The sequence below is a fragment of the Scardinius erythrophthalmus genome, assembly GCF_964197995.2.
Source record: "Scardinius erythrophthalmus genome assembly, chromosome: 3".
Taxonomy (NCBI): Eukaryota; Metazoa; Chordata; class Actinopteri; order Cypriniformes; family Leuciscidae; genus Scardinius; species Scardinius erythrophthalmus.
This window is the reverse complement of record NC_138223.1, coordinates 19,889,394-19,909,031: the sequence shown is the minus strand read 5'-3', so window position 1 is coordinate 19,909,031 and position 19,638 is coordinate 19,889,394. Positions and strand designations below refer to the sequence as shown.

At 39.9% G+C, this 19,638-nt stretch overlaps 1 long non-coding RNA gene across 1 annotated transcript; it reads right to left on the bottom strand.

Annotated features, from left to right (window-relative positions):
- Nucleotides 1-11,123: 11,123 nt before the first annotated feature.
- LOC308688206 lies at nucleotides 11,124-11,807 on the bottom strand. The gene is made up of 2 exons (XR_014029845.1): nucleotides 11,689-11,807; nucleotides 11,124-11,442 (listed from the first exon to the last, which is right to left on the bottom strand). It is a non-coding gene; the product is annotated as an uncharacterized lncRNA (long non-coding RNA).
- Nucleotides 11,808-19,638: the final 7,831 nt, after the last annotated feature.

The window sequence follows — 19,638 nt, the reverse complement described above, 5'->3', positions numbered from 1 at the left end:
AACAGTATCAGGAAGACTATTCCAGAGTTTTGGAGCTAAATGTGAAAATGCTCTCCCTCCTTTGGTGGATCTGGATATCCTAGGTATGACCAAAAGCCTCGAATTTAGTGATCTTAAAGAGCGCGATGGATTATAGGGTGATAGAAGATCCGTTAAATAAACTGGAGCTAAGCCGTTTAGGGCTTTATAAGTCAGTAGCAATACCTTGTAATTAATACGGAACTTTATAGGTAACCAATGTAGTGATGATAAAATTGGTGTTATATGGTCAAATTTTCTTGATCTAGTAAGAACTCTAGCGGCGGCATTTTGGACTAACTGTAGCTTGTTTATTGAGGATGCAGGACAACCAGCTAATAAAGCATTACAGTAATCTAGTCTCGAGGTCATGAATGCATGAACTAACTTTTCTGCATCAGAAACTGATAGCATATTACGTAACTTAGCAATGTTTCTAAGGTGGAAAAAGGCTGTTCTTGTAACATATGAAATATGATTTTCAAAAGACAAGTTACAATCTAATATAACACCCAGGTCTTTTACTGTAGAGGATGAAGTAACAGGACATCCTACTATGTTAAAGTTGTATTGTGAGAGGTTTTGTGGGTGGTTTTTTGAACCGATGATTAGTACCTCTGTCTTATCTGGATTTAATAAAAGAAAATTGCGCGTCATCCAATCTTTTATATATTTAACACACTCTGTCAATTTGGATAATTTAGCGTTTTCATCCGGCCGTGATGAAATATATAGTTGAGTGTCATCAGCATAACAATGGAAACTAATTCCATGTTTCCTTATAATATTTCCAAGTGGCAGCATATATATTGAGAATAATAGAGGGCCTAACACAGATCCTTGCGGCACTCCATAGTTTACTGGAGTTATGATCGATTTTTCTCCGTTTAAATAGACAAAATGGTAGCGGTCAGATAGGTATGATCTGAACCAGCTTAATGCTTGTCCTTGAACACCGGTATAGTTTTGTAGTCGATCTAAGAGTATTATGTGATCTATAGTATCGAACGCAGCACTAAGATCAAGTAAAACTAGTATTGAGATACAGCCTTGGGCAGAAGCTAAAAGTAAATCATTTGTGATTTTAACGAGCGCAGTTTCAGTGCTATGGTGCGGCCTGAACCCAGACTGAAACTTTTCATAGGTGTCATTTTCTTGCAAGAAAGAGCCCAGTTGGGCAGACATAACTTTTTCTAATATTTTGGACATAAAAGGAAGATTTGAAATGGGTCTATAATTTGCTAGGTTATTTGGATCTAATTGTGGTTTCTTAATGAGAGGTTTTATAACTGCCAATTTAAATGTTCTTGGAACATGACCTAAAGTTAAAGATGAGTTAATAATATTGAGGAGAGGCTCTTCCACTATAGGTAACACTTCTTTCAATAGTTTAGTTGGTATGGGATCTAATAAACATGTTGTTGTTTTAGAGCAGGGAACGGCAACTGGCGGCCCGCGGGCCAAAAGTGGCCCGCCAGCAATATTTTCTGGCCCGCCGGATTATTTTGGAAGTCCTAAATGCTGCACAAAACTCTTCCAATACTTGAGTAAAGCCGTAGTCGCGCTGCGATTTCACCGCCGCATACTGTGTGCAACGCACATATAGGGAATCATGCGGTGCGGGATTACATTTTAAAGTATAACTGTACGTTCAAACCGGACGCGAATAGCGATGCAAATTCGCACATGCCGCGTCTAGTTCACGCTTGACCACTTTGTGTCCATTCGCGCGTCAAAAGACGGTAGCGGTCAGAACTCTAATGTACTTTGGACGGAGTGGGCGGTCTGACTGACAATAGCCCATCCCGACATCTTTTGACAGCGTATCCACACTTAATTCTGACCACCTGTACACCTCTGAGGAGCTGTTTGGTACTGAAACCATTGTCAGTCAACAACATTCTTTTTTTGCAAGGATGTTTGAAATAGTTCGGCAGAAAATAGCCTACTTCATTTGTCAGTAGGGCAATATGATTTTCGTTAATGTTGCTTAGAAATTTGAGCGATAGGCTTTGTCCTATTTAATTTATGTTATTTATATTTCATAATTTTTTTCTGTGGCATTTTTTTCTCTGCTGACAGTAGGCCTACAATGTTAAAATAGCCTAATATTTATATTGACAGACCTCATTAAACCGTAGGTGTGTATGTGTGTGTCCCGAATAAATAATAATAAAAAAAAGGAATAAAGTTCAAAAGTCGGACTGTAAGCGAATGAGGCATAATCTGTTCTGTTACCACAATAGTACTTGATCTGTTTAAAATGATTTCCTTGATACACCTTGCCTAAGGTGTTAAATTCAAAATCAAAAATCAAAATGAAAATTTGTCTAATCCAGTAATTCATTTTTTCTATTTTTGATCTGAGCACAATCAGAAAATCAGAAAACACGTCGTTATTCGTTTTTTCATTTTAGTTCAGGAAATAAATAATGGAAAAACAAGTCATTTTTATTCTTTTTATTTTTGGTTTTAATTTGAAAAAACGATTGAACGAATGATCCACGGACGGTGACGGACCCATCATATTCTGCGATTATAGGCCTATATAAGAGTATTTAATTTGTATCCATAGGCCTACTCTGTCTAGCTGGCCCGCCATCTACTGGCTAAAAAAAATATTGGCCCGCGGCCAAAGTTACTTGCCGACCCCTGTTTTAGAGGAAATGATAAATTTATTTAACTCTTTTTGTTCTATAGTTGTAAAGCACTGTAATTGTTCTTGCGGGGTGATAATCGAGGCTGAATTATAAGGCGCGATTGAGGATTGAACGTTTACAATTGTGGATCTGATGTTTTCTATTTTCTCAGTGAAAAAATTCATGAAATCATTACTACTAAACTGTAACGGGATATTTTGTTCAGGAGACATCTGTTTATTTGTTAGTCTAGCCACGGTGTTAAAAACCTTGGATTATTTTGGTTATTTTCTATTAGTTTGCGGAGGTGCTCAGCCCTGGCCGCTTTTAGGGCCTTTTTATAGCGTGACATACTGTCTTTCCAAGCGATTCTAAAAACCTCTAAATTAGTTTGTTTCCATTTACGCTCTAAATTACGGGTTTCTCTCTTTAGAACACGCGTAGTATTGTTGTACCATGGTGCTTTAATTTTCTCTCTGACCTTTTTTAGTCTCATAGGTGCAACAATATCCAATGTACCAGAGAGAATGGTGCTCATAGTGATGGTTAGTTCCTCTAGTTCATCTGTTTGTTTGGGTTAAGGCAGCAGCTGAGACATATCCGATAAGCAATTTGAAAAATTATCTATGGTGGATGGAAGGATTGTTCTGCCTAATCGATAACGTGGCGCAGCATGATATATTACCGGGGTATGTAATATGCAAGTTACCATGTAATGGTCAGTGACATCGTCACTTTGCGGAATGATATCTATATCGGTTGGATCGGTTCCACGTGATATAATTAAATCGAGTGTATGATTAAGACGATGAGTTGGTCCGGTAACGTTTTGCTTAACCCCAAAGGAGTTTAATAAATCTATAAACGCAGCCCCTAACGTATCATTTTGATTATCTACGTGTATGTTAAAATCTCCAACAATTAATACTTTATCGACATTGACCAATAGATCTGAGAGAAAATTTGCAAATTCTTTTAGGAAATCAGCGTAAGGCCCAGGCGGTCTATATACGGTAGCCAAGGCTAGAGATAATAGGGATGTTTTTCTTTCATCTAAGAGCGTAACATTTAGTACAAGTACTTCAAATGAAATAAACTTATAACCCGTTTTCTGAGTAACACTAAGAAAATCTCTATAGATAGTTGCAACACCGCCGCCGCGACCAATCAGACGGGGCTCGTGCTTATAGGAGTATCCTGATGGAGTAGACTCATTTAGGCCGAAATAATCATTTGGTTTAAGCCAGGTTTCAGTAAGGCAAAGTACATCGATGCTATTATCTGTGACTATTTCATTTACAATAACTGCCTTAGGTGTGAGTGATCTAATGTTTAAAAGATCTAGCTTTAGAAATTGTTTTTGTTTACTAATAGCAACATTTTCTGTTTTAATAACAATTAGATTTTTCCTAGATCCTGCAGTAGATTTATTATTTGATCGCACTAAACGAGGAATAGACACAGTTTCTATGCAATGTTCTACACTAGTATTAATATCAGTTAATTTGGTGCAGCAGAGACTATGATTTGGACTTTTGGTTACTAGTCAAAAGGTATTTAACATTTTGGAGATGTTATCTGACAGAAGATCCGATCCGAATCTGTTTGGGTGTAAGCCATCAGCACGGAAAAGCCTAGGACGCTCCCAAAACAGATTCCAATTATTTACAAAGAGCAGTTTCTGCTCATTGCACCATGACGTTAACCATTCATTTAGTGCGAATAATCTACTAAACTTGTCATGTCCTAGTCGGTACGTGGGAAGCGGTCCTGACACAATGATCGTTGTTTCGGGCGATGTGCTGCGTACCGTATCGATCAGATTCCTGAAGTCTTTCTTCAGAACTTCCGTCTGGCGCAGCCTGATGTCGTTCACTCCCGCGTGCAATACCAAAGTTCCGACGCGCTCGTTATCGTTCAGAATATCGGGAACGTGAGCAGCGATTTCAGAAACACGAGCACCAGGAAAGCAGTGACTGTGCACTTTATTTTTACCTGATGTAGCATGGACGTGCCGAACAATGGAATCACCGATGATCACAGCATCGCGTTCTGTTTCGCGAAGAGGGGAGAAGCGGTTTTGTGTGGATAACTCGAAAACCGGGAGGGTCGGAGAGAGTCTTGGTCTAGACTTGACTCGCGTCTTCCGCTGCGGAAATATCCAGGCTTCGTGGTGGCGTGTTGGAGCCGGAGTGAACGAGACCATGGCTGATCGCGACCTTGGCGCTTGGGACCGATGCCGAGTAACGCACGGAGTAGACGAGGTCGGAGTCAGCGGGTTAGTAACATTAATCTCTGATTTGTGAGCATCGGCGCGTGATGTTTCAAGAGCCAAACGCCGGTCTATCAGCTCGGCCTGTCTCACTAAAAGGTCGTGGATCTGTTTCTCAACAGCTTCCAGCTCAGACTGCACCGCTTGCAGCTCAAATGTGTCCTCACCTGCACCAAAAGGTAGACTACTTACATCTGATATATTCGCCATTTTAACAGATGGACAGTAAGTTAGCAACGACACTACCAGTGATGCTATCAATTAATACTAATTTCTGACAAACGTCTTAGATATAATCCGTCTTTTTAGTGGTACGGGTGTAGAGTAGACGCACGATAGGTGAAAAATGTTTGTAAGTGAGTGTTGAGAAGACGCGTTCAGCCGTGATCCCCGGGAGTAACCTATAAGAGTATCCAGCGTTGGATCACTAACAGGCTTGAGACACGTCTGCTCAACAATCCGCGTTGTAACTATGAGGTTTGAGCAGTAGTGCTTCTCAGTGAGGAAAAGTAGAAAATGTTTGTTGTAAGTAAGTTTAAAGAGTAAAATCAAGAATTATAAATCAATGGAGCTCCAAAGACAACAACGCGTTCAGACGCGACGCATGCGCATTCAACAACAGGAAGTCCACAGGATTCATTCAGGATTCACAGGATTCATACACGACAATTTATGAGATTAAAACCATGTTTCTGCTCCAAACTTACTTTATAACGCAAGTCGAGTGTTTTAAATAATTTTCTGTGATCTAATTTGGCTTCAGATAAAAAAATCAGACAGAAAATATACTATTTTATAGTATTCTGCACAATGATAGTCTATATAGATTAGCATTACATTATAAATATATTCTATTATTATGAAAATACCTGACATGGCTTGAAAAACACAGATAAATCAAATATCATTGCAATCATGTTTATTGTCTTCAAAACATCTTTATCTGCATGTTACATCCATTACAGCGATCTCTGTTGTTAACTGTGTCCCAAAGTGAAGGCTGCATCCTTCGAAGGCCGTATTTGAAGGCCGGATGGCCGTATTTGAAGGCCGATTGCGTCACCGCGGGGCGACGAAGGACGTCCCAATTCAAAGGCTGCATCCTTGGAAGGTCGCATTTGAAGGCCGATTGCGTCACCGCGGCTCGATGAAGGCTGTCCCAATTCAGTTCTGCATCCTCCGAAGGCCGTATTCGAAGGCCGGTTGCGTCATCGCGCCGCGACGAAGGCTTCCCTGATTCAAAAGCGACGCCAAATGCACCCTTCGTTTCCCAGTGAAAAGAAGGATACATAAATGGACACTTAGCGGCCTATTCTACCCCATAAGTCATTGCGCGCCGTTGACGACAGCATTTATTTATTTATTTTTAAAGGCGGCCGAGACTAGAGATCGGTGGTGGACAGCAAATTCACATTTAAATGTAAGTATTATGTTTTCATTTACTCAAAAAGCTAGCAAAACCAGAGTTAAAGTTTCTTATAAACTTAACTCCTTCGTCACCATTGCGTGGCTACATTTATCAGGTAGTTTTAGGCAAAACTTGTGGTAATAACGTTATTAGTTTAACGACCTATTTGTAATATTTGCACTTGTGTATTATAAAAAATATCACTCACCCAATAAAGCCCAAAACAATAAGAAAAGCAGTAGATAAGGCAATGGGATTTCACTTTTATGTGTTTTTGTAGTGCTGTCATGCAAGCTATGTGGTTTTAACCAAATTTTAGTATACAGAAATATGATTTCTTAAGTATTTTGTATGCGTGTCTTGATGTGTCATATTTTTCAGTGTTAACAATGCATTTAAGATTGCTCCTCTGTGTTAAGTACCCTTTTCTGCTTTTTTTTAGAACAATTCAGGAAAAAATGGGTATATATATATATACTAGGGCTGTCAAATTTAGCGCGTTAATAACGCGTTAACGCAAAATCATATTAACGGCACTAATTTTTTTAACGGACGATTAACGCAGCGCGTATTTTCTGTTTGACCCGTGGCCCAAAACCTAGTTGGAGAAATGCAGATACACAGTGTTGGCAACTTAGCCACATTGCAGACCCCTTTAGCGATTTTTTTCCCTTCAACAAAGCGCCCAAACCTTATTTAGTTTCTGAGAATATACCGGTACCGCCGGTACTGCTCTCCCAGCACGCGCGCGCGCCTCTCTCTCTCTCGCTCTCTCTCTCTCTCTCTCTCTCTCTGCGTCTCACGCGGAGGAGCAGCGCTTTAATTCAGTTAAACACAGATATTATGTTGCTTCTCTAATTTTACAAATATAGCCGAAATCAGAGCACGGATATTGTCTTTAGCTTATGTGTATTTGATTTCACCAGACGACGGCTCGATTATCAGAATTTTTGTGCAGATTAACGTCTTGGAAGGGAGAGCTGGTTATGTTTATTTGGTCGCGTTTCAGTCACCATTTCAAATTCATTCCGTTGTTTGACAACAGAAACAGTAAAATATACGTTTTATTGAGAATGTATTGAGAATTTATCTTCATCAAAATGGGCACAGAGAGAGACAAACTACAATGTAATAATAAATGCTAAATGTACATTTAGCATTTTCAGAAGAGCTGCCCTGTCATGCAAAAATCTAAACATGTTTGTGTTAGTAAATTGCTCAGTGCAAAGAAAGAGAAGTAATGGGAACCTGGTATTTCTTTTTTCTTTCTACATGTGTCTAATAGACATGAACAAGTTCTTTGAAAAACATCTATGACCTTTGAAACATGTCTCGTCTTCATGCTATATTGACTATGGCTTCAATAATAAACATACATTTGCATAAAGCATCTATATTTATCAATGCCCACGTTGATTAGAGTATTACAAACTTGAAAAGTATTAATTTAAGGTATATTTAGAACAAATAAAAAATGTGCGATTAAATGCGATTAATCGCGAGTTAACTCATGACAACCATGCGATTAATCGCGATTAAAAATTTTAATCGATTGACAGCCCTAATATATACATATATATATGAAAAGTAATACACACATCTTTGCTAAAAATGTATTGTCCTGTTGTTGTTAACAAGCCATGGTTCATTTGCACTGCCCTTAGGATTGCAAGTGTCCTGGGACAGGTGAGGGTGTGAGTGGGAAACCCACTGCTGAAACTTGGCCCTGGTTTGTCCTCATGGATGAGGTGTTGGGACAGAGGCATTGCACCAACCCCCCTGTCCTCATCGCCTCAATCCCTGAGGACACACCAGGGCCGAGTTCAGTAGTGGGTACCCACGGTGAGGAGGAGCCAGGGGCAGCAGCCCCAGCCCCACCAGCAGCACCAGCAGGAGCACCAGCACCAGCACGAAGGCGGCGAGACAGGACGGGTTTTTGGACTTGATCGGAGAAGAAATGCAACTACAGAGGGAGGCAGAGGCGAGGAGAGCACAGGAAAGAAGGGAGAGGATGGACAGGCTGTTTTCTCTTCTTGAGAGAATGATTGAAAAATATATACATTTTCTACATATTTTTGTTGAACTTTTTTCACTTTTATTTTTTAAAATAAAAATTATGTACATTTATTTTTATGCAACTTTAATTGTGTAAATAAAAGAGAATGAATTGTTCTGGACATTGTTTATTTTTGTAATGACAGTAATACTTTCTGCATGAAACAAATTCTATACCTTTTTATTTTTTCAAATAAAATTGGTAAATGAAAGTCATTTGTTCTATAGGCTACATTAAAGTACTTTTTCCAACTATTTACAAAATACGTTAAACATATCAAAGTCAACATAAACATTTAATTTTACAATACATAAAATAAGAAAAAAATGATGTAGACTCTATTGAGCTGAACTGCTGGACCGGGATGGGCTGCCCCTGGTAAGGCCTCCTGCTGGTGGGACATCATCTGGGATGGTCTCCAGAGCGTTTGAGTGCATATTTCCACTATCCACTAAGTTGTCTACCAACAGGTTTGCAGGGCTGATTCAATCGACGGCTTTCTGAAAAAAGTACTTTTAATAACTACTGCATTTATATTAGGCTACTACTGCATTACTGCGTAGGCTATGTTGCATTTTACTTCTGTATATTTTCAATATACAGTAATATCTGGTTGTTACATTATATACTTTTGTGTAGTTTAATCATATTGTGATGTGAGGGAAAAAAAGTACTTCAGTAGGTTACTTGTTACTTCACATTTGTAAGTGAATACTTAACGAAATATGCAGTTCCGAAAATTAAAGTAACAAAATGTAGGCTTATTGTCACAATATTAACAAATTGTTGCTAACTACAGCAGCGTCCCATTTCAAAGGGTGCATCTGACGCGCTCGGACCGGTCTAGCCTACGAAGGATTGTTCTTGTCGCCTGGCAACTGTGACAGCTGCAGATGACGAGCGCGAGAAATACTGGACTTTTTATATTCAACTGGGTTTTGTATTCAAACAGGGCTAAACTGAAAATACATGATCCGGTACTTACAACAAACATTTTCTACTTTTCCTCACTGAGAAGCACTACTGCTCAAACCTCATAGTTACAACGCGGACTGTTGAGCAGACGTGTCTCAAGCCTGTTAGTGATTCTACGCTGGATACTCTTATAGGTTACTCCCGGGGATCACGGCTGAACGCGTCTTCTCAACACTCACTTACAAACATTTTTCACCTATCGTGCGTCTACTCTACACCCGTACCACTTAAAAGACGGATTATATCTAAGACGCTTGTCAGAAATTAGTATTAATTGATAGCATCACTGGTAGTGTCGTTGCTAACTTACTGTCCATCTGTTAAAATGGCGAATATATCAGATGCAAGTAGTCTACCTTTTGGTGCAGGTGAGGACACATTTGAGCTGCACGCGGTACAGTCTGAGCTGGAAGCTGTTGAGAAACAGATCCACAACCTTTTAGTGAGACAGGCCGAGCTGAGAGACCGGCGTTTGGCTCTTGAAACATCACGCGCTGATGCTCACAAATCAGAGATTAATGTTACTAACCCGCTGACTCCGACCTCGTCTACTCCGTGCGTTACTCGGCATCGGTCCCGAGCACCGAGGTCGCGATCAGCCATGGTCTCGTTCACTCCGGCTCCAACACGCCACCACGAAGCCTGGATATTTCCGCAGCGGAAGACGCGAGTCAGGTCTAGACCAAGACCCTCTCCGACCCTCCCGGTTTTCGAGTTATCCACACAAAACCGCTTCTCCCCTCTTCGCGAAACAGAACGCGATGCTGTGATCATCGGTGATTCCATTGTTCGGCACGTCCATGCTACATCAGGTAAAAATAAGGTGCACAGTCACTGCTTTCCTGGTGCTCGTGTTTCTGAAATCGCTGCTCACGTTCCCGAGATTCTGAACGAGCGCGTCGGAACCGTTGTCCTGCACGCGGGAGGGGCCGACATCAGACTGCGCAAGACGGAGGTTCTGAAGAAAGACTTCAGGAATCTGATCGATACGGTACGCAGCACATCGCCTGATATAACGATCATTGTGTCAGGACCGCTTCCCACGTACCGTCTAGGACATGACAAGTTTAGTAGATTATTCGCGCTAAATGAATGGTTAACGTCATGGTGCAATGAGCAGAAACTGCTCTTTGTAAATAATTGGAATCTGTTTTGGGAGCGTCCTAGGCTATACCGTGCTGATGGCTTACACCCAAACAGATTCGGATCGGATCTTCTGTCAGATAACATCTCCAAAATGTTAAATACCTTTTGACTAGTAACCAAAAGTCCAAATCATAGTCTCTGCTGCACCAAATTAACTGATATAAATACTAGTGTAGAACATTGCATAGAAACTGTGTCTATTCCTCGTTTAGTGCGATCAAATAATAAATCTACTGCAGGATCTAGGAAAAATCTAATTGTTATTAAAACAGAAAATGTTGCTATTAGTACACTGTAAAAAGTTTAACTATTATTTACTCAATTTTATTGGTGAAACATTTTTACACTCAAAAAAATTGAGTAAATTTTAAAGCTGTGAAATCAATGAAATATACTGTATGAATTGAGTAAATGCAAGTAAAAAAATTAAGTAAATCTGAGTAACTGCATCTGGTACATTAACAAATAAAATTGAGTAGAAATAATTTAACATTTAAACATTAAAAAAACAATATTTATGAGTAATATTAACTGTTTTTATTAATGAGTAATATTAACTTTTTTATTTTCTCTAAACCTTTGTAAAAATAGTACTCCAGACAACCACCATTATACATTACATTGGCCTTTATTTTCAATGAGTACAGCAATACAGCACATTTTAGACTGTTTTTTCATGTATACAATATTGCCTGCATTTAAACTTATTTAACAAGTAAAAATGAAATATTTAAACATTCAGGTAGCCAAATTCAAGTGTAATCAACCACTCTGTTATCCAATATCCACCGAATCTGCGCTGGTCCTCGTGCCGGAGACAGACTCGCGCTCTGCGGGTGAACTTTGAACTTCATACCGCCGTCTTGCATTTCACTCACAGTCACTGTCTGAGGCACAGCCGAAATATACTGCGAGCGACTGACATAACCTGCCAATAAACAAAAAGTGATAGTTCTGAGGACATTTTATCATCCAAATGATAATAATTATATTCATTATCATTATGAAAGTCAGTCATGTGTTTATGCAAAGCGTTTCAATCACGCAAAAAGACAAACGCGGCTCTCGTCTCGTTTAGGTGTCGAATTACGCCTCTGTAGGCTATGTTGTTTTGCATTAAATATGATTTAAAGCACAGTAATGATTTTATAGATAAAATAAAACATACACCAACCTGAATTTCACAGTGAAAATGCACCAAATCTGCGACGCTGAGAAGAGAGCTGTTGTTCTTGACTGGAGAGTTCAAACAGCCACGCTCACTCCAACCGTCGAGTTTTCGTCACGTCAGAGGGTGGGGGAGGGGGGGCATTGTTTTAATTGAGTAAACTTACTCAATTTTAAGAGCGTGTTAAATATATTAATAATATTGATTTGAATTAAGTAATTTTTTTGTTTCTTGAAACAGATCAGTTTAATTAAACATTCTCAAATATTTTGATAGAAATTTCACATATATATTAAGTATATTATAAAGAAATAATTGGTTAGTCAAATACTAAATTATTTTATTGAAAAAAACTTAAATATATCTGTAAATTTTAGATAAAATTAACTGTTGGATTTTTACTCAATTATTTTGGTATGTTTAACTCAAACAATCAAGTAAACGATATACAGAGATTTTATTAAGTTAATAAAGTTAAAAATTTCTGTAATATTTACTAAGCCACAGAATAATTTTTTAGAGTGTAAACAAAAACTATTTCTAAAGCTAGGTCTCTTAAACATTAGATCACTCACACCTAAGGCAGTTATTGTAAATGAAATAGTCACAGATAATAGCATAGATGTACTTTGCCTTACTGAAACCTGGCTTAAACCAAATGATTATTTCGGTCTAAATGAGTCTACTCCATCAGGATACTCCTATAAGCACGAGCCCCGTCTGATTGGTCGTGGCGGCGGTATTGCAACTATCTATAGAGATATTCTCAATGTTACTCAGAAAACGGGTTATAAGTTTATTTCATTTGAAGTACTTGTACTAAATGTTACGCTCTTAGATGATAGAAAAACATCCCTATTATCTTTAGCCTTGGCTACCGTATATAGACCACCAGGGCCTTACGCTGATTTCCTAAAAGAATTTGCAAATTTTCTCTCAGATCTATTGGTCAATGTCGATAAAGTATTAATTGTTGGAGATTTTAACATACACGTAGATAATCAAAATGATACGTTAGGGGCTGCGTTTATAGACTTATTAAACTCCTTTGGGGTTAAGCAAAACGTTACCGGACCAACTCATCGTTTTAATCATACACTCGATTTAATTATATCGTATGGAACCGATCCAACCGATATAGATATCATTCCACAAAGTGATGATGTCACTGACCATTACATGGTAACTTGCATATTACGTACCCCGGTAATATATCATGCTACGCCGCGTTATCGATTAGGCAGAACAATCCTTCCATCCACCATAGATAATTTTTCAAATTGCTTATCGGATCTGTCTCAGCTGCTGCCTGAACCTAAACAAACAGATGAACTAGACGAACTAACCAGCACTATGAGCACCGTTCTCTCTGGAAAATGGGATATTGTTGCACCTATGAGACTAAAAAAGGTCAGAGAGAAAATTAAAGCACCATGGTACAACAATACTACTCGTGTTCTAAAGAGAGAAACCCGTAATTTAGAGCGTAAATGGAAACAAACTAATTTAGAGGTTTTTAGAATCACTTGGAAAGACAGTACGTCACGCTATAAAAAGGCCCTAAAAGCGGCCAGGGCTGAGCATCTCCGCAAACTAATAGAAAATAACCAAAACAATCCTAGGTTCTTATTTAACACCGTGGCTAGACTAACAAATAAACAAGCGTCACCTGAACAAAATATTCCGTTACAGTTTAGTAGTAATGATTTCATGAATTTTTTCACTGAGAAAATAGAAAACATCAGATCCACAATTGTAAACGTTCAATCTTCAATCGCGCCTTATAATTCAGCCTCGATTATCACCCCGCAAGAACAATTACAGTGCTTTACAACTATAGAACAAAAAGAGTTAAATAAATTTATCATTTCCTCTAAAACAACAACATGTTTATTAGATCCCATACCAACTAAACTATTGAAAGAAGTGTTACCTATAGTGGAAGAGCCTCTCCTCAATATTATTAACTCGTCTTTATCTTTAGGTCATGTTCCAAGAACATTTAAATTGGCAGTTATAAAACCTCTCATTAAGAAACCACAATTAGACCCAAATAACCTAGCAAATTATAGACCCATTTCAAATCTTCCTTTTATGTCCAAAATATTAGAAAAAGTTGTGTCTGCCCAACTGGGCTCTTTCTTGCAAGAAAATGACACCTATGAAAAGTTTCAGTCTGGGTTCAGGCCGCATCATAGCACTGAAACTGCGCTCGTTAAAATCACAAATGATTTACTCTTAGCTTCTGACCAAGGCTGTATCTCAATACTAGTTTTACTTGATCTTAGTGCTGCGTTCGATACTATAGATCACACAATACTCTTAGATCGGCTACAAAACTATACCGGTGTTCAAGGACAAGCATTAAGCTGGTTCAGATCATACCTATCTGACCGCTACCATTTTCTCTATTTAAACGGAGAAAAATCGATCATAACTCCAGTAAACTATGGAGTGCCGCAAGGATCTGTGTTAGGCCCTCTATTATTCTCAATATATATGCTGCCACTTGGAAATATTATAAGGAAACATGGAATTAGTTTCCATTGTTATGCTCATGACACTCAACTATATATTTCATCACGGCCGGATGAAAACGCTAAATTATCCAAATTGACAGAGTGTGTTAAAGATATAAAAGATTGGATGACGCACAATTTTCTTTTATTAAATCCAGATAAGACAGAGGTAATACTTATCGGTTCAAAAAACCGCCCACAAAACCTCTTACAATACAACTTTAACATAGTAGGGTGTCCTGTTACTTTATCCTCTACAGTAAAAGACCTGGGTGTTATATTAGATTGTAACTTGTCTTTTGAAAATCATATTTCATATGTTACAAAAACAGCCTTTTTTCACCTTAGAAATATTGCTAAATTACGTAACATGCTATCTGTTTCTGATGCAGAAAAGCTAGTTCATGCATTCATGACCTCGAGACTAGATTACTGTAATGCTTTATTAGCTGGTTGTCCTGCATCCTCAATAAACAAGCTACAGTTAGTCCAAAATGCCGCCGCTAGAGTTCTTACTAGATCAAGAAAGTTTGACCATATAACACCAATTTTATCATCACTACATTGGTTACCTATAAAGTTCCGTATTAATTACAAGGTATTGCTACTGACTTATAAAGCCCTAAACGGCTTAGCTCCAGTTTATTTAACGGATCTTCTATCGCCCTATAATCCATCGCGCTCTTTAAGATCACTAAATTCGAGGCTTCTGGTCATACCTAGGATATCCAGATCCACCAAAGGAGGGAGAGCATTTTCACATTTAGCACCAAAACTCTGGAATAGCCTTCCTGATACTGTTCGTTGCTCAGATTCGCTCTCCCAGTTTAAAACTAGATTAAAGACGCATCTCTTCAGCCAGGCATTCATATAATATTTTAATCTTACAGTTAAATCCGGTCTCTACTTCATAAACGCCAGAGGAGAACTGGCCCCCGACTGAGCCTGGGTTCTCCCAAGGTTTTTTTTTCTCCATTAGGTCACCTGATGGAGTTTTTCGGTTCCTTGCCACTGTTGCCTTTGGCTTGCTCAGTTGGGGATGCTTAAATTGATTAATCGATTCACCAGTGCTATTGATCTGCATTACCAAACGTGGATGTTTTACACCAGAAACAAACACTGATGTACTATTTTATTTAATACTGTGAAGCTGCTTTGATACAATCTGTATTGTGAAAAGCGCTATATAAATAAAGTTGACTTGACTTGACTTGACTTGATAAAAAATCCTCACCATGTCCTCCAGTAAAATATAAACCATAAAAATGACAATATCCAATTCTGGCTCCATTGCTGTTTACTCAGTTATCAAAATGAATGATCAGGATGGCAGCTGTCCTCTCGCACCGTTGCTTGGCGCCAGGAGCGGTGATCGGGAACACCTGGTTGCACAATTAGGAAATCCTAGGAAGGCTACATGGTGCGTCCTTCAGAGGACGCATAGGCTGCATCCTTGAAGTCTGCGTCCTTCAAAGGATGCAGCCTTCAACATTGGGACACAGCTACTATCAGTGACGTCCTGGAATGTCACATGATTATGGCTCTTCTTCATGTTCCATATATGGACTATTATTGTGCATGTAGCGCCCTCAGGCTATTGGTATGAATTGAAAACACAGTATATAGAGTACGAAGCGCTCATAATGATTACATCGACGCATTTGGGTTTAAATTCAATAAATATTCCTGTCTATAGAAATCTGATGTAAATCTATGAGAATCTATCAATATTTCTCCAAATCTGCACATTTTTGAGCTAAAGCCCTGAGGGACGTTGTTTTGTCAAGCGCTGTCATGATGACAGCCCAGAGTTTTTTTCTGAATAGGAGCGCGGCTGATGGTCATGTTCCTGTAAAACTCCATGTTCCTGTAGATTGGAGGATGAATCCTGTCATCCAGCCTATTGGCATCAGGCTGATGGGTTATCCCTGGCACCCATCATGTCCTGTGGGTGGAATACATGAGTATATATAAGAATCTATTGAGTCTGCTTCCTGCTCGTCTTACTCCCTGGAAGAGTGGTGGTGCTGCCCCCTCTTACTTGCTAGCGTGGGAGCCACTCTACTTTATTTTTGCCACGGTACTGAGGTGCCTGTAGGCAATATCATGATTCTTCAGGTATTCCATCCTCCATCGCATGTGTCGGATGGTCAGGGTCTTAGCCTTGGAGGTTCCTATGTTAGGCCTCGGGCTGGGAGGAGTCAATCCATCTAGTGATGTATCAAGGGTTAAGAGCTATTCCCCTTTATCAATTAGAAAGTTGGTTATCTGCAGAAACCAATCATATCTGAAATACAAGGTGCGCTTTTGCCTTTCTACTGTCTGGGGTTCCCATCCATGAGGTCAGCCGAGCCTTCGGCTCCAGATCTCTCCTTCTTACACCAAATCTTATGACAAGCTAGGTTGGATCTGCCCTCTACTCATTCCTATCGTCCGTGAGTGTGCCAGATGCTTTCACACCAGGGCGTATTTCTCTCAGTGTGGCGGCATGGGTATTCGTTCCCCAAAGCGTTGAAAGCGTCGAGTATCGATGCAGCGGGAGTTCCCTTACGAAAGGGAACGTCTCGGGTTACTATTGTAACCCTCGTTCCCTGAGTAGGGAACGAGATGCTGCATCCCTCGGCCACACTTTTCGTGCTCCTGAGAACGACTTGCTTCGACCCTTCAAAAGCTGACGCGGCTACGTTCCGGTGCCTTTTATAGCTTCCGGATCACCTTCAGATGCAACGTCACGAGTGACGAAAGTCACAACACCAATCAAGATTGGAGTAGTTCCATTACAGACTTCAGACGCATCATGCTGAAGGCATTCCCCAAAGCGTTGAGTATCGATGCAGCGTCTCGTTCCCTACTCAGGGTACGAGGGTTACAATAGTAACCCGAGACGTTTGTTCAAATAAAGTGTTTGATTAGTTAGCAAGTACATGTTAAGGAAATGCATAATGTTATTAATGTTAGTGAGGATTGAGTGTACGTAGCCGCAGTTTATTGCATCACTTAATCGCACGTCTTTTTGATTAGCTGTCAGATAAAAGAAACAGGCCTATTCAATCCTCCCTGGATGTATTTTTAACAAAGAAATTAAATAATAGCAATCAGGAGAATGGAAGCAGCAAAAATAGGACTGTAGTGCTGTCAGCAAAACGTTACACTTATGCAATAAAAATTGCACTGCAGCAAAAATGTAAGGCATGTGTTTTTATATTTAATGCTGTTCACTGTGAGTTTTAATTAATGGTGTAATAGAGTTAATAGTGCATTGTGCATTTTGTTTGGTATAATGTGAGGTATATCATTCGGTAATGTTGTTCTATATAGGCCTATGCCCAGAGGGAATGCCATACTCTAGGTTTTTGTGAAACGCCGCCACTGCACAGATCTATGGATCTGAAAAGATATAAGCTTTGTTAAAAGGTGACCAAGAACCTGATGGTCACTCTGGTTGAGCTTCAGATATCATGAGTGGGGATGGGAGAAAGGACAACCATCACTGCAACACTCCACTGAGCCAAGCTTTATAGAAGAGTGGCCAGATCGAGATCTGTGATTGTCTTAATTGACTTAGCCCTGGACTTGGACCCAAACAAACATCCCTAGATAAACCTGAAAAGAGCTGTCCACCGGCAACCTCCACCCAACCTGACAGAGCTTGAGAGGATCTGCAGAAAACTCTCAATTTCAGATATGAAAACATGATTTTTTGATTTTTGATTTGATTTGATTTATTTGACAATAAAAGTTAAAACAAGTACAATCAAGCCCAAAAGACCAAGCCCAAGCCCAAAGACAATAAAGCCTCAGGCTTATTTCCATTGTGGTCCTCTATATTCAAAAATGGATGAGCAGTTCATTATGGGGGTGAAAACAAACACACATCAACATATCACATGAAAACTTCTAGAAACATAGTTAAAAAAGCCATTTCTTAACTTCTCTTCTAAAAGGGCCTTCTTCTTGAATTTGTTTTAAGCAATCAGGCAATTCATTCCAAGCAACAGCGCTAGAATACAAAAAAGAATTCTTCCCAATTAAACTCTTAAACCGACACAAGTATATATTATTTATCCTTGCTCTTGTAGAAAAACCATGAACATCTCTTACAAAAACATAGTAGTCATACAAGTATTTTGGAACATTTCTCTGTAATATTTTATACACCAACATCAACTTAAGAAAAATGACCCTTTTGTCCACTTTTAAAAACCCTATTTCCCTAAAAGGATTACTATTCAACTGCATTCATGGATGAAACCTCAGAATAATTCTACACAACTTATTCTAAGCAGTCTGTAATTTACTTTTAATTCGTTTCGTAGAGGCACTATACCAGAAAGTTGCTGCATAATCAAAATGTGTTTTCTCCTTGGCTCTCAACGAAGGCGGTCGCATTTTCTTCCCCTCCTCTCCCTTACCTCCCCTGCTTTGCTCCTCTCGTCTCGTCTAGTCTTCTGTCTTGTACTTTGAGAGACTCTCTCCGCACTGCTCTCTAAACTAAGAAATTATGGATTTGATCAACTGGTCTCTCAACGCAATTGACACCATCTTCTCGACGAGAAGCTTGGGTTCGGGGGAGCCTGACTGCCCTGCCAGAACGTTTGCAGCCGGCTACACGATGGACGCGTGGGAGAGGTGGCGGGTCGTGTGTCTGGTGGCTCTCTCCGTGGAGGACATTGAAGATATCTACCTATTCGGAACCATGATAACAGGTCTTCTGCTGATTGGATTAGGCATTGCCCTGGTTTATCGAGGAATTAAGAAGACGGTGACAGCTGTTCAAAGCCCCACAAGGCTGCCCGTCATGATTGAAGCAGTGGGCAGAGCTGTCAGCAATCAGACTGTGACTATGAACCACAATATGGATAACATCATGGAGAAGCTTACAGCTTTGCAAAGGCAAATGGATCGTTTCGGAGACCCAAATGGACCAGGAGCTGTGTAAATTGGAATGCGGCTACTCGTCCCAAGACCAAACAATCCCAATCTTATCTGCTTTGCGCCCCCCTTAACCAGCACTGGCCTTGGCCGAGGCTGTTGTTGGAACAACAACTCCCCCGGAAGAGCACTGCAGCGAGACGCTCTTGCGTTCCTTCCCCCACTCCCCACTGACACCTGCTGATTGTTGACTCTGTCTGGGACCTGATCAAGGTTGACTCCATGGCAACTGCTGTGTATCGCTATGACAATCCTGCGGACTGAGGCACCTAGATTATGATGCCAGGCGTAGCGACTCTCCAGGCCTACACATACACAAACTCTTACATATATACAGATATGCAATCACCCTCCCCCACCCCCCATACCTCGCCTTCAATGCTTTGTACCACCAGTCTGACAGGCGGGTCTGACCAGCGCCGAGAATGGCTGCAGGACCGGATGGCTGCTTGCCTGTGCTGGGTTATCTCCATCCCCACTCCCCTCCCCTGTTGCAAGTCTTGTG